General features: G+C 40.8%; 1 protein-coding gene across 2 annotated transcripts in view; it reads left to right on the forward strand.

The window, feature by feature from the left end:
- APBA1 (amyloid beta precursor protein binding family A member 1) overlaps nucleotides 1-22,012 on the forward strand; it is a 135,695-nt gene that overhangs the window by 365 nt on the left and 113,318 nt on the right. The window lies entirely within an intron of this gene.

The raw sequence follows: 22,012 nt of genomic DNA on the forward strand, positions 1-22,012 counted from the left end.
GAGGTGGTGGCAGCCGCCAGCCTCAGAAGTGCACAGTGTTGTGGCAGGCACTTGCTGTGTGGAGCAGGCACCCGTGGGAGTGGGGCCGGGGGATGGGAGACAGCAGGTTTTAGGAGTGAGTGTGTGTGTGTGTGTGTGTGTGTGTGTGTGAGAGAGAGAGAGAGAGAGCGAGCACGAGATTTGCATGTCTCCCTAAGCTGCCATGAAAGATACACAGATATATTAATGCCCCAGAGGCCAGGTATTGCTGCAAACAGTGTCAATAACAGTAGTAATTATGTGTGGGGTTTTTGTGTGTGAGGGGAATGTATTACTCTGTGAACCCTTTTATGTTGGTGTGTGTTGTTACTGGAGCTAATAGATTACTTTCCTTTGATTGAGAGTGTGGGAAAAGATGGGGGGGGGGGAGCAGAGGGAGGAGACTGTAGCAACTAAACGGGCAGCACATGGTCCTGGCAGAACAGGGGGTGAAGATGACATCTCCTGCAGAAGGTGCTGCTGGTCTCCTTCTGACAGCTCCTGCTTTGCAAGGAGGTTCCAGGAATAGGAGATTGAGCCCATCCCTGGTGCATTCCAGGGTCTGACACTTGCCTTTCTAGCTTTCTGTGTCTGAATTGGGATGGGGATGACAAGCTGGTATTGCCAAATACCACTTTTAGGGAGCAGAACCCTCTTGATCTGTTCTTGTTCTAAGCAGCATCTTCATAGATCCTGGTGCAATTGGGCTGTGGCTTGGTTAAATCACACTCTCAGTCATCGCAGATATGTATCTTTCACCTTTCTGGGAAGCTTGGTTTTGCCAGTAGCAATTCACTGAGGCTTGTTTTGCTGTCGTCATGTGGAAATCTGCATTTAGGGAGGATACTGGGGCTTAGGCCTGAGCTTTCAGAAAAATGACCTGCCTTTCCACTTCTTCTGGTTTTATTAGAATGGGAGATTTCAGCTTACTATAATGTGCACTACAGATCTCTAACGTTGTCATAACAGCCCATGAACTAAAGCAATGGGACAGAAAATGGACTAGAAGGCATTGATGTTTGCCTGGCTCTGCATGTATTAAGGATGATCTAACAAGGAGGTGTGGGACAAACAAGGCATGTGTCATTAAATTTTCTACCCTCATTGCACATTACTTTATGGCAGGTGATTAGAACACATACTACCATAAGTATTTTAATACCTCTTTGTTAACATGTTTCATAGGGTCTCAATTAACATGCTTTGGAAAATATTCCAGTCACAATGCTTTAAATTCCACTGCATTGCTGTCAAAATCTGAACTGTGTGCCCCTATCTTTGCAGCCTGTGGCTGTCATACCTCCTGAAACAAATACACAACATATTGTCATCATCAGTGTTTGAGAAATAAAGGGTAAATCTTTTTATAGATAACCAAAAGTGAGGGTCATTTGTACCTTTCACTTAAATCTGTGAGTCAGTTTAGAAACTCTGGGTGTCAGAAATCTGCTTATTATTGTTTCGTATTTCATTAATTTCCAGTGCTTCAGATGAGGCTTTCTCTGCCCAGCCAATCCATAGCACAGCTTTTATTTTTCCTCTTCTGCTCTTCTTTCATTCTGATTTGGAATGTGTTTGAAATGTTAGTGTATGTAATTATCAAAGATCTAGGGATACATTTTATATAGATGCAATCTTTTAAATGTTGGGTCTATGTTCTTATGTTAGTTCTGTGGAACTATTGTCTAAAACTATAATCTAAAAAATAGTCATTATTTCCCCCCTTTCTGAAGCTTTTCTTTGCCACTTAAGAGCAAGCTGCTGCTATTTTTTAAAAAAAGCATTGTTACCAACCAACTGGTGTGTGTGTGTATGTATATGTATGCTGAGAAGTTACATTTCTAGTAAACTGAAATGAAGGAATATGGGAAATTGTACAAATGCAATAAATAAAGCATTTTTCATCCATTTTGAGTTTTTAAAATTAATTTCTAATTAGGAAGTATAAAGTATATTGAGAGCTTGGTTGAAAGAAAGAAGAGCAGCATTGTGTTTACTGGAAAAAAGCATGAAGTAATGAAGCTGTGAGTCTGAATTGATTTGGTAAGTAATGGGTAGGCAAGGCTAGTGGTATGTTATGAATCCTGTAATTCACTGGACTGAGTTACTGTACCTTTTTTTTTTATTGTAGCTTGCAGCAATACATTTGTTTTGCAATAATGTGCTGTCTTCACTTAAAATAGCAGTAATGTCTTTCTGACTATTATTCCATCTTCTAGCAGATGCAAAGGCCAGCCTTTTAGAAGGCTGTTAAAGAAAAAATATCCATGGATTGACCCTTTGGTTATACAGTGAAAGAATGCCAGGAGAAGTGGATTTTATTGCAAGGTGGTGGTTAGATAGGAAGGAGAACTGTTTTGAAAGGGGAGAAGAAGAGAAGCAGAAATCCTTTTGTAGGCTTCCTTCTTTCAGTTTCATAATTACTTAACTTAAAACCAATTCCACTGTATTCTGTACTTAGTGACTTCCCCCCCCAAATATCTAGCTATAATGGGTTTTGTAATTCACATTTCAGGAGGATGTGGGGAAGATCTGTTTAATATATTTATTTTTAAAATTGTCTCAGGATGTATTTTCACTATAGATTAATAGCTGTGAAGGAGCCATTATGTTCTATGACACTGGATGCAATGGTGTAATGTGGTCAGGTTTTGTTTGAAATCGCTAGAATCCCTGAAACCAAAGGTGAAAATCCTGGCATGTTCAGTTCAGTGCTTCGTTCTTCTGAGACACATAAATTGAATTATAGGTAGTTCACAGTGAATGGATCTTTAGGATGAAACCTTAAAAATGGTGGTCTTGTGTGCTCTATGTGGATATTAAAGGTTCCATAACACACTCAGCAAGAGAATGTTTATTCCTTGGTCTCCATGGCTAAAATATGTGGGGACCCGATTGAAAACTATGAGAAACCCAGATTTTGATTTATCTCTATGTGGTATTAGTTAATTCAGGGCTCTTTGACTTCAATGGGACAAGAAATAGGCTTTTGATTTCTCTGATGTCAGCTCTAATACATGTCTGTAGCATAAAATAATATTTACCATAAAACCCACAACAAACTTCAAAAAGTTTCTGATCAACTTGAAAAATTACACTTCTGTTTGAAAATTTTTAACCTATTATTGTTAAAAGTAACACCTAATAGTACTAGATCTGAAAGGGATGCGAGGAGAAAACTATTTCTCATCTTATTTGTGTATTCAACAGTGTTTTGTGTATAGTCAGTTTCACTGTTTTAGTTTTCCCTTGTATCTGAGTGGGTCTTTAACACAGCAACAGGGCGGATATAATCAGGAAAATATTATTGTAAAACTACAAAAGTTAGCAGGAGGCAGTGCACCCTACTAAGTTCACTATGGTACTGTGTAAGTTTGAGGGCAGGTTTAGAACCTGAAACTAATTCTGAATTTTTAAAAATGATCATAGATTTCACAGTGTCTCTTCAAAATGACAAAACCAAGGAAAATCAAAATGAAAGCTGAAGCTTTCAACTCACATCTTTACGCCTAGGTATCACAGGTCAGATTCTCCTTCTCTTATGCATATTTTATAGTGGACTAACTCCATTGATTTAATGGAGTTACTCTTGATTTACTCTGGGTTAAGTGAGATGGGAGCCCGGCCCTACTACGTGTATCCAAACAATGGATGATCATATATATCCTATGTGCTGAAATATGTAGGACCAATATTATGGTAGTTAGTTAAGAGAGATTTAACTCTGACTCCTAGCTATTTTGGATTTAAGTTAGACTCTTAATGTTACAGGAGCATGTTTTTGTGCTAGTGGTTTTATTATATAAAAGTTGCAAGTCTTTTAATTAATATGAGGTTTGTAGGCTACTGTCTGTTCATTCACTTCCAAAGTGGAATAAAATAGATTGTGTGTGATGCAGATGGTATTGGGATTAGGAGTGTTTGAAAACAAAGGATTGATTAATCTTGCTTCATAGTATTGATTGATTTGATAAACCAGCTGCTAAGAGCAGTGTAATAGTATTTTCTATTTTCACTGTGAGAACTTATGTCACACAAGGCTGCATGTTTGTTGTTTTTACTGGAAGGGCTTGGGGAAGTGTCCTTGTGTGCTGCTTCTAAAATGGAAATTAAGGATTTTCCTTTTACATTTTCCATGAATAATGAATATGGAGACTTCCATGATTGTTTTAGAATTAGGAGAAATGCCATCACCATCTTCCTATGTTTTACTGAAGTTGAAACAAGGACAGATATCATTATAGAGTCATAGAAATGAGGGATGGAAAAAGACATTATAGGTCACCTAGTCTATCTTGCTACCAATACAGGATTATTCCCTACAGTACATTTTCTAGTGCTTTGTCTAGTCTGGTTTTGAATGCCTTGAGTCAAAGGGTTTTCCCCACTTCTATTAAATTGTGGCAAACTCTTCCAAGAGATCTAACTGTAAGCAAGCTTTTCTTGGTAGTGTGTGGGATTGCTTAATTTAGAAAGGAGACTAATCAGAAAGGATAAGATAAAAATATATAAAATAATAAATGGTAGAATGTTCTCCCTGTCTCATAACAAAAGCACATGGAGACATTCAGTGAGATTAAAAAAGGTGGTAAATTTAAAACTGATAAAAAGAAATACTTTTACCCACAATGCATATTTGGACTGTGGCACTCCTTGTTGCAGGAAGTAATTGAGACGAAAAACTTAGAAAGATTTGAAAAGCGGATTGAACATCCATATGGATGGCAAGAGTATTCAGAGCTAGTGGTTACATACATTTTGGTAGAGATACTAAATCTCATAGATTCATAGATTCTAGGACTGGAAGGGACCTCGAGAGGTCATCGAGTCCAGTCCCCTGCCCGCATGGCAGGACCAAATACTGTCTAGACCATCCCTGATAGACATTTATCTAACCCACTCTTAAATATCTCCAGAGATGGAGATTCCACAACCTCCCTAGGCAATTTATTCCAGTGTTTAACCACCCTGACAGTTAGGAACTTTTTCCTAATGTCCAACCTAGACCTCCCTTGCTGCATGCTTCAGAGCTTAATCCTTAATAGTTAAAGACTGGGTTAGGAAGAGTTTTCAGGTGGGGAGCAGATTATTCCACATCTGCCTAATGTGGTTTCTTTCTCCTTCCTCTGAATCATTGGCTGCTAGGCACTGTCAGAGACAGGGTAGTGGAAAAGATGGACTGTAAATCAGATCCATTCACTTCCATTCTACCACTCTAACTTAACTTCTTTTATCACCAATAAAGATTCTGCTTCCTGCTTGAAGTTGACACTTTCCAGGGAAACTTACATTAAGACAATCCAAGGTCCGAGGTACACATCCCTTGCAAGGCCCATGTTGTCTTGTCCCCACTGTGGCCCTGTTCCCATTTGAAGTGGTGGGAGCAGGGCCCACCTACACAAGAACCACCTGCTGGGGGAAGACGCCTTGCCATTACTGCTCCTTGGATGGACTGGAACCTCCCTCATTCCCTGCCTATCACTCCCTGTCCCATTCCTGAGGACGGAGGACATGAGTCCCTCCGTCCCAAGTACAGGACTCTCCCTGTGTGTGGGAGAGCTCCCAACCTCTTGCCACCACAGCAGAAGGCCCTCTATGGTTGGGTCATCTGAATGCCCCAACAGAGGGCTCTGAGTAGGGGGTCACCCTGCTACTATCACATCATCAGAGTCCTCTAATGTGGTGACTGAGGTCCCCCCAACAGCCCTCTGCTCTGAGGTTATGGTAGACCCCCTTCCAATTCTGGCTTCCCTAGTGGTAGCTGGGGTCTCCCCTTCATTGTCACCCTACCAGCAGCAGTGGCAGTCAGGCCTGCTCTCCCCAGTGCCTGAAGAGGAGTGGGAGCAGCAGCAGCAGCTGAGGTTCCTTTTCCACTGCTGTCTAAATAGCAGTGACTACCCAAAGGCTGAGCCACCGAAAGGTTAGTGATGCTGGTCAGCTCTGCACCCACTGCCATCTGAAGAGCCAGAGCCACCCCCACCTCTAAGGTAAGCAGAGCTGCTGTGGGAAGGGCTGCCCCATCTGGATATCTCCTGGTCCTGCAGTAGATAGATGTGTCATGCTTTAGGGCAGTCTGCTCTTCATGGGCTCCAGGCTGATGTGATGACATTACTAGGATATAATCACATTAGCTCCATAGCCAGGTACTCTAGACACCAACCCTGCATTCAAGTACTTGTAGGTGGCTATCACGTCCCTGACCCACCCCATGTTGTCCTTGGTTCCTTGTTTACCTGTTAGGAATGTTTGCTCATAGGTACAGCTAGTCAAAAAAGAGAAAAAGAAGAAAAATATCACTGAAATTTTAGAATGAACAAACTTTTTTTCATGTATTTTTCAGTTTGTTTTGATGAAATATACTTTTTTTTTTAAACAAGTCTGCTGTTTCAGTTGTAAGGTTGTTGGGGGCAGGTACTCTTTCATATTGTGTGTTTGTATAATGCCTGATGCAAAGTGGCCCTGATTTCAGATGGGACCTGAGGTGCAACAACTGTGTAAATAATAATCAGTCCTCCTTAGACCAACTAACTGGAATAACAGAAGGATTTTAAAATCAATTAACTGCAATATATAAAAGAGCTCAAACAACAATAGATGCCTGCCTACAATGCATGGAAAACCCAAACTCAACTACTTAGTTCTTGTGTAGATATGAATAAAAGGAGCATTTTACATTTTTAACACATTTTAAAACCCTAGGGTAGGAAAGCCAAGTTGTTTTTTAACATGCGTTATCTGGTCAAGGTGAGCCCTAGCAGGGGGAAACACAACCGCATTGTCTACACTAGGTTGTTAACACTTTTTCGCTAATACATTTTTAAAATGCACCTTTTATCCTAGTCTAGATAAATCCTTTGAAGAGAAAGGTGAAGATAATGAAAATAGAAGACACACTCAATATACAGAACTTCTGAGCCTCATTGAAGGAATGGAAAACCCCAAACCAGTGATCTGCTTTTTCTGAATGGATTCCAAAACAACTGAATCAGCAAGTAAAAGCTTTAAAAATACAGCCCATGAAGTGCTAAATGTGGCTGTGAGAGGTGGCCCTCACCTCTAACCTATAATTATCAGCCTACAAAACTTTAAAGATAAGCCATCTATTTTACAGGCTGCCGGGGAAAAGAAACAAAAAGCTTACTTACTCAAAAGGGAAAAACTGACATTTCCACAGGATTTTTATCACATGAGAACAGCCATATTGGGTGAGACCAAAGGTCCATCTAGTCTAGTATCCTGTCTACCAGGTGCCCCGGAGGGAATGAACAGAACAGGTAATCATCAAGTGATCTATCCCCTGTCGCCCATTCCCAGCTTCTGGCAAACCCCTTCTTACACTAATGGGGTGACTGCATTCAGAACACGGAAGAAGGTACTCAGGGTATTAGATGTATTACCTTAGTCTCAGTAACCCTCATGATGATTAAAAGAAACATCAACTTTCATGTTTAAAAACCCTGAAGAAGTTCTGAATTTTGCAAGAACTTAAGAGCAGAAAAACTCAGTTAAAAAAGTCTTTGGGCAACTTCTTGTGTTAAATTAATGCTGGTATGAAATTAAAATTACAATGCTATTTGTTAAATGAAGGATTTAAGCAGTTAATTTTTCTTATTAGTTATATGGTATATGCTTAGCTTCAGTGATTACATTTTAATTAATAGGGAACTTCTCTGGTAATATTTGTATGAGTACCTAATTTTATGGTCCTGACTGAGAGGAACGTACGCTATCCCTATGTACTGAATAAGGGAATCTATGCAAAATACCACTTCTATCCTTTTCATGTAGATAGAACTCAGTGAACATTTTCAATATCCTATACTTTCATTATAATCCTAATGTTCCTTACTATTGATCTTTCTACCTGACTAAAACTGCAAAGTAGGGCTAAACTCAGGTGTCTACTCTCACTCAAGGACATGGCTTGCCTTGTTGATAATGCCTAACATTTAAAAGGTTCCAATGACAGAATTCAGATTTTTTTTCATGGTTAATTTTATTTAATTTTAAACAAAGTGAGTACATTTCATAGGTCTTGAAAAACTTGATATCCTAGAAATATACTAAGACTATGGAAAAAGAAGAGAGAAAGAGAGATGTCTATTAGCTTGCTTCATTATTTTATTATCGACAATCAGCTGGGAACCACTAAGAGAGTATTACTTTATACTTAATAATATTGGTTCAATTATAGCTTTAATGCCTGGACTCCTGTCCTTAACCATGACCTTATAATAACCAATCTTCTCACTTTACCCTGAGCAAGGTACTGTATATAGTTTTAATGTGTGAAAAACATTAAATTTAGACTTTTCATTTAATCATTCAGATGGCAACATACTGATTACTAAGTAGTTTAGCTGTGGGAGGGGAATCTAAGAATTTCTTGTCTTTACATTTCCTCCTAAAGACAGAGTGGGACTGGGACATATATTTGCTGCACACTATGCTATTTGGTGAAGGGAAGTAGCAATATTAATACATCAAGTCGTTCTCATTGGGGTGGTTTCTTCAGTTTATTGTAGGTGAGAAGGGACATTCTCTTGCATCCTGGCACATTGGATATATGTATGCCCCTTCTGCATATCTTGATTTTCTATCAGCTTTATTCATTAATTACTCTTATCTAATACACTATACAATGAATTCTTTCTTAAAGGAGATTTTAGTGCTGTGTTAAAGCCCAAATTAGATAAAGTAGCCACACATTTTGGATAATATTAAGCAATATTGTGAACTAAGTGACAGTGGAGAAGTTGCCACACAGTTGTTGTAGAAAGTGTACATTAGAGGAATAAATACTATCCAAAATAGCCCTTCTAACAGAGCAGGCACCTTTCAAAAGGAAATTGAAATCTCTGCAGCAAAAAAATGATCAGTGGTACTTCCCAATAAAATAAAGCTCAAGCTGAAGAAATTCAGTTGCATGGTGACAACATTATTGCCTTTAGGGAACAATCCGCTGTCATACATCCCTTTTCTTTTTTTTAATTTTTTTGGGGGGGGCGGGGGGAAGAAAGCTAATTGTATGTTTTCAAAAATGTCCTTGCCATTGTATTTGTAGTAGTCCAAGGAATATAAGATAAGAACAACTGACTTTTAAAAAAAAGCTACAATAGATGCTATCGCAACTCAGGACAACTGCATCTGTTTTCACCCTCTATAGTCCAGCAAGGGCACCCAGCCTAGGCTTCAGGCTCTTCAGCCGTCACCTCTTTTGGATGGAGACACGCGTCTCTCACCCTTCTGAGTGGGGTATTTCCAGACTGAACAATTCCCTGCTTTCTCTGTGTTATTCCCCAGCAAAAGACAGACTGTCCTACACTGGCCTTCTTTGCTTCTCCCCTCAAAAGACAGTGCCAGAGGTAAGTCACGACACAACCCTTTCTAAGCAAACACATTTATTCTTAAGGTGAAAGCATTACAGAGAAAACTTATTAAAACAATAAAAGAGCCTATGTCCATGCTAATAAGCTTACCAGAGATCACCCAAACCCCAGCAAGGGTTCTGGTTGGTGAATAGTCCTTCAAACCCCATCCAGGGTTTTATCCTGTGATCACAAGTTCATCACAGCTTCAGCTCGGAACCAGCATGCAAGTCCTATGACGCCTCAATGGGCCAAAAACTTCCAACTCCTCCCTAAGGATTGGGGCCCTCCCTTTTTCCCCAAAGGTCCTGTCTGTTTGCTGGAGCAGAAAGAAGGCCCTGAGTCAGTTTTAACTCAGGCTGTTTAACCAAAAATCCATTCTTTGTCTGTTGTTCCTTAGAGAATCTGGTTTAAAACAGTATATGCAAGCCTGGCTGGAAGTAGCGGTAGCTCTCTGGAGGTGTTGCAACCTGAGTGAATGGGCCTAATCACTCCCCATTGTTCTTGGTTCCTGGAGGGCTGTGATCCCCCTCCCTCATGGAAATACACCGCTACCTCGATATAACGCCACTCGATATAACACGAATTTGGATATAACACGGTAAAGCAGTGCTCTGGGGGGGCGGGGCTGCGCACTCCGGTGGATCAAAGCAAGTTCAATATAACGCGGTTTCACCTATAACACGGTAAGATTTTTTGGCTCCTGAGGACAGCGTTATATCGAGGTAGAGGTGTACATACAATCCCTCAAAAGTACATAACCATTGGCATTTTTGTACAATGAGCTCCTAAAATACTTCACGCAATAAGGTTTGTCCAGAATATTATGTGTGTCAAATGTATTTTTTAAAGTTGTATTAGGAAAACAACAAATGCAGATGAACTCCTACTGTAACACAAATATATAGTTTTTTGGATAACCTAAAAATCTTGCTGACTACAGAAGGACAAAAGTACAGTTTGAAGTAGAGATATCAACAGATGAAATTTAAAATGCTATAAGAAACCTTCCAGATGGCAAATCTCCAGGACTAAAATGGTTTTCTTGATGAGTTCTGTAAATCTTTACACTATAAACTAGTGTATTGAATACTTCACATGCTACATCATTCCTTTGAACAGAAAATTGTCCAGTTCCTGTTTGGAAGCCATTGGAAAAACATAAAAATCCAGAAGACTGTAGATACAACCCAGTCAGAAGAGGTGCCCCTAGGCACCCATCAGACAAGAGACTTTTTTAAAATTTTCCATGCTGGTGGTTCCCAGTAGCATTCAAATATCTGGGGTACAAATGTTGCCTAGTTTACCTAAAGTAGTAATGCTAAATTTGCATCCCCTTAGTACATCAGTACAAAAATTTTACAATTTAAGTGACGTGCTGTAAAATCATTTACCCTTAGTTTGAACAGCGTGAAAGAAACAAGTGAAATTTAATGAGTTTACAGAAAGAGGGAATATACTGCTTATGGAGAAAAGATGAACAATACAAAGAAGAGACTTCTCTAGACAATTACATTAGCAACTTAAAGTTATGCTGGTTTCCCAGGGGCTTCCCATTAGTGTCACCAAGTGAAGAGAGGCAAAGCACCAATGTAGTTTGGTGGGAAGAAAATTAGACTTGGGGGTTTCAGTCCAGCTACAGTATTTTGCAGATTCTGTGAAGGGGAACCCTATCGTAAAAGCATGTTTTGTGGAGGTGTCTCTTCATTAAGCAGGTAGAACCCTGTGAATTCGACTTTACTAATGGGTAAAACGTCAGTGACCTTTCAAGGCTGTGTATGTGTGTCAAGGTGGGCCGGACATGTTGTGAGAATGTCAGATGAACGCATTCCTAAACAGCTCTTCTACGGAGAACTCACTCAGGGAAAGCGCTCCCATGGAGGTCAAAAGAAGCGATTCAAGGACACGCTGAAGACTTCTTTGAAGTCCTTCGAGATCAACACCGCCACATGGGAAACCTTCGCACTGAACCGTTCAGCATGGCACAGCCTCATTCACAGAGGCAGTAATACCTCTGAGGCAAGGTGTATTGCTGAGGCTGAAAAAAAGCGTGAGCTGCGCAAGTCCAGAGCTGCTCATACATCATCGACAGTGCCATTACATGTTTGCCCGACGTGTGACAGGACGTTCCGCGCCCGAATCGGACTGATCAGTCATCTTCGGATGCACAAAGCCCGGTCATCGAAAGAATGAGTTGTTGAGGTCTTCATCGATAACGATGGACGAACATCATCATCATCATGTGTTTCTACAGTACTTAGCATTGTAACTAGAATGTTTACATTCAGATGGAATAAAACACTGACGTGGGTCCCTCACTTAATGGTCAGTGCTATTGAAGATCATTTGTGTTCAGGGTATTATTGAAGGAAAGAGAAGAGTGAGACTGAAAAAAGGAATAGGCTATTTAAAATTAAAACTTATTTTGTCTAAGTCCCATTATACAAAATTTCTGTGTTCATCATGGTAAAAAAAAAAAAAAGACCAAGTGTTATGGCAATGCAGTAATTTTAAATATTAGGTCAAAGGTCATTAGCATCTTTCTGACACTGAAACCTTTCCCCCAATTTTTAGTACAAATAACCAGAAGAGTGTCTGTGCTCTGATAACCGTGATTAGTTTTGAGCATAGGTATTGCCACTCTGGGACCTGACTCTATTAATCCAATCCTGCTCTCCAAGTTAAAATATAAAAATTACGTGGAATTGGGGCTGGGAGAAATGTCATGTCCCCTTGTGTAATCAAACCTCTCCATTTGTTCCTTTTGGTTGCCATAGTGTTGTTCTGGTAAATACTGCCTCCCACACTTGCTGGTATTTATCATTAGGCTTGGAAGGATTCGTTGTTGTTGTTGGTTTTTTTTATCAATGATTATAGAAATGTACCAGTAGGAAAAGTAAGAAAAATGCTGTCTGAGAACTCACGAGTTAGATTTAAGGTTATTTAAATATTGTATATTTTGACATGATGTTGATAATTTGTTCCTTAATGGTTATAAAGCTTTAACTTTTTTAATCTCAATATCTGCTGTCATTAAATAATTGTTTGACCCCCTGTAATTTCCTGCAATTATGAAAATTTAATTGATAACAGTTTATTCTTAAGCATTTTTATCTGTCAAATATAAAAAAAAAAAATCAAATCTGCCATGCAGCACCAGACACATTGCCAGTGCTGGAGCATACAGGAAGACACAGTCCGCCCCATGGAGCATACAGCCTAGGCTTGAACTTTACAACTCTGAAGTTTGTTTAACTGTTTGCCATTGAATTCACCCACTGAATCTCCTGGGAAAATCCCAAACATCATGGCTACAATTTCTTAAAAATGAGATTAATGGAATCTGTGACCATCTTGAGCAGGTATAACATCGGGATGCACAAAGCTCTCCCACATCCAGACTTGCCAAGGAATAAGCCCCTAGCTAGAGTCTGGTATACAAAAAAAAGGGAATGGGCTATCCATGAGATGCAGGGGCAACACACCAAGTTCAGACCCAGTCTCCATTGCAGGGTCTTGGATTGTTTTCTGATGAAGAGCTCCACCTTTCATGATAACCCCTGGCTAGCAGGTGTCAGATAAATTTGACCTCTTCCTATTTCCTCTGCCTGCTAAATAGGATCTGTTTCTTACCACAACACATTGACTGTTTTGCAAAAGGATAATGGGAGGAACTTGGTACTCTGACCCTTCTGAAGCCTCTTGGTTTTTGGATTCTCCTCCGGATTGATAGCTCCAGTGCTTGTTCTTGCTGATGCTCATATCTTTACCAAACAATAGGAAAGTGAATTCATGTGATTCTTAGCTGTTTCACTACTTTGTTTTGAATAGCTGGAGTGGAACTGACCAGAAACTTGCCAATTTCAAACTGCTGCTGCTGGAGAAAATAGAAGTGGCTGTAGAAGTAGTTTAGGGTTCTGTTTGCAAACTCAGGAAAACAGCACTGAATTGGTTCATGTTTGCAAGATTAAGATAATAATAATAATTAATAATGTCTCCTCTTCTTCCCCCTTCTCCCACACTCAGATGCCTGGAAGGGAAAGTTCCTACTTGCCATTGATGAGCTGGGTTTTTTTTCAGGTTCTGCCTGACCTAATTTATCTCTACTTGTAAGCCACAGCACTGTAATGTAATAAATAGATATTATATACCAGATATTTGTTAAGGCTATATCCTCATCTTGGTGCACAGCCTCAGTAAACTTGCCATGCACTAAAAAAGTCCACAAAGGAATCTTCCCTATTATGACACAGAGATGCCTCACAGCTGCTACTGTAGCCTTGGGGCAGCATTATCCTCAGCTTTTACTGACCTCCTTCCAGAAGGAGGACAAGTTGGTGGATTAAAATTTTCATGAATCCACCAGCACTGATTTCAAGCCACCCTCTGAATTTCACTTTCCTCAGGGCCCTTTTAAAGGCTCGGTAAGGTCAGCAGTCTTGGTCCCTTAATTTTTAGCCTTTATTTAGAAAACAAAAGTAGAGCTACAAATTTGTTACTCATCGTTTCCATTTCTCTAGTTTTATTCCTCTTTACCCAGTGATATGGCATGAAAAATCTGACTTTTCATTCCTCACAGTATTCTCCTTTGGACTGGCTGCCAAGTTTGCTTCTCACAAATGGGTTAGAAATGTTTCAAATGGTACTTCCAGCCATTGCTGTACATGATCACAACATTTAAATGTGCAGAATGCCTCTGACCTACTAGGGCTAGAAAGGCAGTACAGATTCACATTTTATTCTACATCTCTTATATTTGGAACCATAACATCATTGCAGGTACTCCAGAGATGTTAGGACAGCAGATATAAGAGGAGGTAGATAAATTAGAGAATTAAATGGAGCCAGAAAAGTTAGAAACAGTATTTAAAATTAATTTGTAGTGTATAGTGCTAGGTTAGAGTTTATATATGAATTAGAGCAGGAACAAAATAAATTGTGAAAAAGTGCTGGTAGGGTACGGATGGTGTAGTGACTCAATCACCAGACTGGTAGTTAGGACATCTGGGTTCTGTTCCTGGCTTTGCACAAATGTTCTTTTGGAACCTAAGTAAGTCAGCTAAGTTCTCTGTGCTTTATTTTCCTCATCTGTAAAATGGGGATACTGCTTACCCACTTTGCAGGGGTTCTGTGAGGCTTAAATGCTTGCATAACGTATTGAGAGCCTCAGAATTGGCGTTTAGGCCATTGACTTCAATGGGGCCAGAATTTTACCCCCAGATTGCAAAGTGTTATCATTGTTATTTTCACTTTTCCTTTTTTCATCATGGGGAGGATGTTTCTTCCACCTCATTTACCCTCATTCCAGCCTCTTGAACTTCTTCCTAGCTTGTCTATATGACCTGAAATGTCCAGTTGTAAGTAGGAAACTTTCCCTGTGGAGCTTGTTTGTTATGAAGTGGGGATGTGAGAAACAGTTAGGCAAAGGAAGACGAGAGAAGCTGTAGAGATCTCAGAGAAGTGTGTGGAGGTGGTTGGTTGTATTTGTTTTATTTTTTACATTGAATTGGTTTAAAACATTCCTGGAAATCCTGTAAGAGTCCTGGACTGGGTTATAAGTAAGAGAAGCACTAGTGCTTAAAGATTGGCAGACACTTCACCATTGTGACAAAAGCCCTGCTTCATGGGCTACAATTTGGGAGCCACTGGCTTAATGTGTCTAAATGAATCTTTTTGTCCCTTTTCATGCTAAAGAGTTGGCAGTGTGCGGTTGCCACTCTGTAAAGCTTTGCTATCCAAAATAAAAGAGCTTCTGTTCCATACTCTGTAGCATTTGGGACGTGTCTGTTAAATAATTCAATTTTTCTGGATTAATATTTTTGATATAATGAGGAATATATCCAGCTGGACAGCACGTGTACACATTTGAGTGTTGGATGAATCAGATGGTAAGAACTTTTTCTGTGTTAGCTAGGAAGCTTTTTCAGTGACTTTGTAGAAATAGAGAATCCCATTGTGACAAACATAAACTCATTTCTAATGTTGTCATCTAATGGTGCTAACTGTGTGGCCTGTTGCACTATTAGGTAAATAAAGGAAGTTCCTGCATTGTTATTACTGTGGTTGTGTACGTGCTTGATGCTTCAGTGGGCAAGATTTTATTGATTGCTACCAGTGTTCTGGTAATGTATCAATGTCTACTAAACCTCCTTTTTCCTCTTGGACATTTTGTACTATTTTAGAAGAGAATAATAGTGGTCATGAGCAGAATTTGGAATATTATTCCTACTTACATAAGTGAAATTCACAAAAATAATGTCGCTAAATGATGTAGCTTAAAAAAAAAAGTTAATTTTGGAAAGTCAGAACATTTGTAATTAAGATTCTAATATCAATCATCTCCTAGATCCTGGCAATACTCTGCCTGTAGGCATTTGATATGTTTCCACCTGTTCTCTTTATCTACCTTTCCATTTCAGTCCAAAGACTCCAACTATCATGATTTAGACCATATATACTGGCAGATGAACTGCCATTCACTGATTGTTTACATCCCAGATGCCGGACCTTCCTCCAGTTCTGCTGAGAGACGATCATGCTGAGCCTCATCCTTTTGGACGGTGGTTTGGCCATAGAGAGTCTTGTCTTTGCATATTGTAAAACTTGCTGCTTAAGCTTAGTGATCCCAAAATAATCAGTGTAAACAACTGGAAAGAAAGGTGGAAAAGAGAGGGTATGGAAGAGGGGGGAATAGCCCTCCAAGTGTCTCTGGGCAAAGAAGGAGCAAATCAGACCATGTGAAGGACTTTTACTTATGTTAAATCTTTGTAAAGTGATACTTTGGCAGTAAGTGTTGCATAAATGTTGAGAGAAATAGAACACTGTACTCTGCATGCTCCCAGTATGGACTGGAAACCCCAACTCTGTCCTCTTGACCCTTCCAGTATGGGTCAGTTCCCATGTTTCCAGACAGGTTGAGCTCCACTTTCTCCCAAAACCTCTACATAAACAAGATACCCAGCTCATGAGGCCTCACCGCTTTCCCAATAATGCTGGAGTTCCTCCTGCCCCTGCAAAGATGGTGGTAAGTTAGAACATCAACAAAGAAGCAATTTTGTTCAACTCTTTTAATTCATATATGCAATAGATCAGACTTATGGTAAGTTTGGGTGCTTTTACATATCAGCTGTTGGGCGTGTTTGGCTTGTAGATGAAAGGTGGCCAAGGGTAGAGGGGGCTGAGTTAAAATTGGTGTTAGAACCTTAACTGCAAATTTCCTAATTTTCTAGCATTAAACTTTAACATTCTATTAATACTTATTTTGTTAAAAGGGATGTATTCTTTTGTATCCATAACCTTTGGTTTGTATCTTTATAACATTTTTTTGTCTGGGAATATTCTTCTAAAGTCTGCTTAGAGGATAGGGTGGTTCTAAATCAAGTATGAGAAGACTGAATGTTTAGGCCAGTAGTTCTCAAACTTTTGTATTGGTGACCCCTTTCACAGAGCAAGCCTCTGAGTGCGATTTCCCTCCCCCCCCTTATAAATTAAAAAAACTTTAAAAATATTTAACATTATTATAAATGCTGGAGGCAAAGTGGGGTTTGGGGTGGAGGCTGACAGTTCGCAACCCCCACGTAATAATCTCATGACCCCCAGTTTGAGAACCCTTGGGTTAGGCTGATTAGACACATCTCCTTTCCCCCTAAGCCCCAGTCTACTGCTAAAAGGAGTGGAAGATGTAACTGTGGACATGTGTAGGGGAGAAATAATTAGGAATGATGGGATGAAATTCAGAAAGAAAACATATTGGAGTGGGGAAGAAGCATCCTGACTAAGATGTATTAGACTGTGAAATAGTCTCCCTAGGGAAGTGGTTGAAACAGCATTGCTAGAGAATTTAATACTAGACTGTACAGACCACTGGAGAAAATAGTATAAAGAACAGTGTTCACCTGAATGACCTAATGGGTCTTTTCCATCTCTGCTGTCTGTAATCGGGGATGATTTTATTGTGTTTTATGAGATCTTTGTCACCAGCTATCAATACAGAGTTGCAGTCGTTGGGTTTTTCCATGAATTACGTGCCTTTTGTTATCTCGTAAATTATCTTCCATTTTAGTTTTGCTCTTGAAACAATGTTGGTTGCTTGCTTCTAGAATCCAAGTGCTGATGTGATTTGTTTTGTTTTTGTTGTTGTTGTCTTGATTTATGTATATATTTTTAAACTTTACTACATTTTATTTAAAATACTAGGACTTTCCATTCTGTCTAAGGGAGATTGCAATAGTACAGATAAGTTAGAAAGACATCTAATTGGGGATTTTGGATCTTGCAATGGAATGCTGATGTAAAAAAATCAGTGGCATTCTTGGCTGTGTGTATGTGTGTGTATCTCTAACATTTTTATAAACACCTGTTGGCATCCTATATGTAGTCCTGTGTGCACCTCTTGTCTCCTCCCCCTCCCAATTTTTTTTAAGTATGGAAAAATTAGAATTTATAGAAAGGCAATTTAAATGATAAGGAAAGGACATTCAATGAATAACTAAGGGAGCTTAATTTACATAGACTGGATGAAAGGAGATTAAAGGGAGACATGATAATACTGTACAAATGCCTTCAAGGAAATAATATCCAGGGTGGAAGGGGATTAGTCACATTTTCTGAATGTGGTAAGACAAGGAATGATGGCCCAAAACTGAAAATGGGGAGAGTTTTTCATACTAGACACCTGGAGAAATTGTTATAATGAAGCTAAATTAGGTGAAACAGTACTAGGGGTTATGTTGGGAAATGATTTGTAGGACTCAAGGGGTCAGATTAGATGAGCTGAGAGCTTTGCTGGCCCTAGCCTCTCTGATCCTGTGGGCATTCTCCAGGTGGTGGGGAGGGTACATTTTACTAAATATGTAAAGTTTGTCACTGTCATCTTTGTGTGTTCATTATCTTCTCCGCTGAGTGACGTGGCAGTTTCCCACAGCCATCTGTCTATCTGGGTTCTTTTGCAGCTACCTATCACCATAGTATCTAAGCTCCTGGAGCAGAGTATGTTACCTTTGGAGTCATTTCAGCCCTATTAGTCCAGGTTTCAAAGACAGATACTAAGCATCAAGCTCAGATCTGTTGTGTGGTAAAGTAATGAACTACAACTAGGCTGCTGGCTTGGCACCAGCTCTAGTAAAAAATGAGGAAATAGTTCTAGAGCATTTTACTACATTGGCTAAGTCCAAAAACATTTTTAAAAAATGGAACAACTTGATTTTTCTTCCCTCTTCAAGCATGTAGTAATCTAACAAATTCTGATAAGGTTTTTGCTTTTTATGCACCAAAGAGAGTGCTGCATGTTCCAGGCCAACAGAGAGTGAAATGTTGTATACTTCAGAACAAAGCAGAATTAATCTGGAGTATGCAAATAACACAGGAATAGTTGTGTTTAAAACCTCCCCTTTGCCTTTTAAAACATTGTAGGAAATTATTTAGATTGCCAAACCAAATAATTGGAGACAGAAGGAGTAGGGTAATTTTTTCCCCATTATTGGTAGCATTGGAGGGATCACGTCTAGGTTGGAGAGGATAGTTCAGTTTCCCTGCCCCATGCTGTCCTTGGCCCCATGTAGCAGGTCACTGACTCACCGCTGCGGAGCCTCCTGCTGGTCGTCCAGGAATTATCTCGATTCCAGTACTCAGAGCGCCCCCTGCTGGCCAGCGTCTCTCCTGCCTCAGGCCTCCGTGTCCCTCCCAGACCCTCTGCCCACCACAGTGCCCCCACACTCTGGATCTCCCCTCCCAGGGGAACCCCTAACCCTCTAAGCCCACCTTGCCTCAGTGGCTACTGCCAGTCATCATCTAGCCCCCTTTTTCTGGGGCAAACTGCAGTCCATAATGGCCACTCATCATTGGCAAGAGGGTTGGACCAGCTGCCTCTGCCTAACCCCGGGCTGCACCTCTGCAGCCCCAGTATCTTCTTGGGCCTTTAATAAGGCCTCAGCCTGGGGAGTTGCCAGGCTGGAGCTCCCCAGCTCCTCTTGCCTTTCCCCAGCACTGCTCTGCTTCTGGTACCCTGTGCTCCCAAGCAGCTAGGTCCTTCCCACTCCAAAGCTGGAGTGAGACCCCTTGTTTCCTGGCTCACAGCCCCTCTTATCAGGGCCAGCTGTGCCCGGATTGAGCTGACCACACCTGTGGCCAGCTACCTTGCCAGCCTCCCTGAGCTGCTCTTAATCCCTTTTCTAATTGGGTCCCAGCCACAGCTCTCTGGAAGGGCTGCTTTTAACCCCTGCTCTCCTGGAGTGGGGCAGCTGCCCCACTACACACTTCCACTGAGATTGCCAGCAAGTTTGCCACCTGTTGTGGTGGTGGTTTTTGTGACGTGGGAGTCTGCTCACTGAGAATGGGGTAACTTGTTTCATATAATTTTATTTATTGATAATACACCTCTACCCCGATATAACGCTGTCCTCGGGAGCAAAAAAATCGTACCACGTTATAGGTGAAACCGCGTTATATCGAACTTGCTTTGATCCACCGGAGTGCGCAGCCCCGCCCCCCCAGAGCACTGCTTTACTGTGTTATATACGAATTCGTGTTATATCGGGTCGCGTTATATCGGGGTAGAGGTGTATTAAGTCTTTCAATCATATTTCACACATGCCATATCTTCCTTAAATTGTGGTCCATAATTGAGGAAGTTAAGGTGGAAAATCAAGGTGTGGCCTACAGTTTTGTTCAGTATATAACTTCTGGAAATCTTAAAGGGGTTATGTGTATTAACCCTTCATGTATCATGCAGTGTAGGATTAGTCATTTTTTTTCTACGAGTATTCTGTGATTGAGAAACACCATTAAATACATTATCAACTCCAAAACTCTGTCTGTCTGAAAATGCATGATCAATTTTTTTTGTTTGTTATGCATAACAACCAAGATTAATATGATTCAAAGATATGAGGGGGTCTTTTTTCAGTATTATTTAGTGCATTTGACAGCACTTTGTATATAGTCAGTTTCACCTGTTTGGTTGGTCTTTCATACAGTAACAATGGAGAGAAAAACATATTTAAAAACCGGAAAATGATTGTAAAGCCACAAAAATTGGCAGGAGTACTCAGCCAGGTACTCACTTGTTAGTATTTGAAACTCACTTGTTAGAACTTATTAAATTTCAGATTCATGGTGTCTATTAGTCTAAAAATGAGGTTCAGTGTATTCAAAATTAGGGATGTAAAATGTTAACTGATTAACCGATAAGCATCAGTCTTACTGGTAATGTATTCAGTAAATGGTAAGGGAGCTGAGGCTGGGGCAGGCAGCGGAGCTCCAAGTAAAACGTGGAGGTGCTGCAGCATCGCCCGCACTCCTAGTTCATATGCCTATGTTGTGAACTCGTTAACAGTTAAATGTTTAACCGATACAATTTTAATAGTTTAAATGGTTACTTTTTTTAAACACTATTTACATCCCTATTCAAAATTACAAGCGTTAAGTCTGAGAAATATGTAGTATCACCTTGAGAACACTACGTAGCCCTTGGATTTAGGTAATGAAAATAATTTTCAAGGAATCTCTGGCTAATTTTTCTCTCTTTGTGCATCAAGCCCGTAAGCAATGAGTTGAAGATGCATTGTGATTTAACATCTGGGGAAAACTGTTAGTTGATTCGCTTTAAAATAATTGAAATTAAAGGTAATGTCCCACATGTAAACATGTAGTTTTTTTGGATTGTAATTATTATGTATTTTCTGTTTACATTTTCACTAATTGCTTACTTTAGAAGCTTTGGTAGAAATGCCCCACAGAGTTCAGTGCATTAGTATTTTCAGAGTAATGAATAGGCCAGCAGTGCACAACATCATGGAGGGTTCTGAATAGCAGCGGAGACTATGCTTTTAAGTAATGACATCCAGAAGCATTGAGGTGGAAATTAGTGAAAGTGAAGGGCATTATCTACGTTATTTGTTCTAAATTTAGCAAACTCTTCCCTAAGTAACATTTCTTTCCTGATGACCCCAAGTTTATAAACTTGGCAACAATGCATTAGTGCGGGGGCGGGAGGGGACTATGGCCCTTGGGCTGCATCCGGCCTGCCAGCTGTTTTAAACCAGCCCTCAAGCTCCTGCTGGGGAGCGGGGTCTGGGGCTTGCCCTGCTCCGGCGCTCCAACCAGGGAGCAGGGTTGGGGGTCACTCCGCGTAGCTCCCAGAAGCAGCGACATGTCTCCCCTCTGGCTCCTACGTGTGGGGCAGCCAGGGGGCTCCGCTCCACACGCTGCCTCAGCCCCAAGCGCCACTCCCGCAGCTCCAATTGACCGGGAACTGCGGCCAATGGGAGCTGCACGGGTGGCGCCTGAGGACAGGGCAGAGTGCAGCAGAGCTGCCTGGCCACGCCTCCACGTAGGAACCAGAGGGGGGGACATGCTGCTGCTGCTTCCGGGAGCCGCTTGAGGTAAGCGCAGCCCAGAGCCTGCACCCCTGAGCCACCACCACCCCCTGCCCCAACCCCCTGCCCCAGCCCTGATCCCCCTCCCGCCTTCCAAGCCCCTCGGTCCCAGCCCAACCCCAGAGCTTGCACCCCCAGCCAGATCACTCCTCCCCCAACCCAACCCCTTTGCCCCAGCCCTGATCCTCCTCCCACCCTCCAAGCCCCTCGGTCTCAGCCCGGAGCATCCTCCTGCACCCCAAACCCCTCATC

The sequence above is a fragment of the Terrapene carolina genome, unplaced genomic scaffold (assembly GCF_002925995.2).
Source record: "Terrapene carolina triunguis isolate 2854851 unplaced genomic scaffold, T_m_triunguis-2.0 Scaffold113, whole genome shotgun sequence".
In the NCBI taxonomy this organism is placed as follows: Eukaryota; Metazoa; Chordata; order Testudines; family Emydidae; genus Terrapene; species Terrapene triunguis.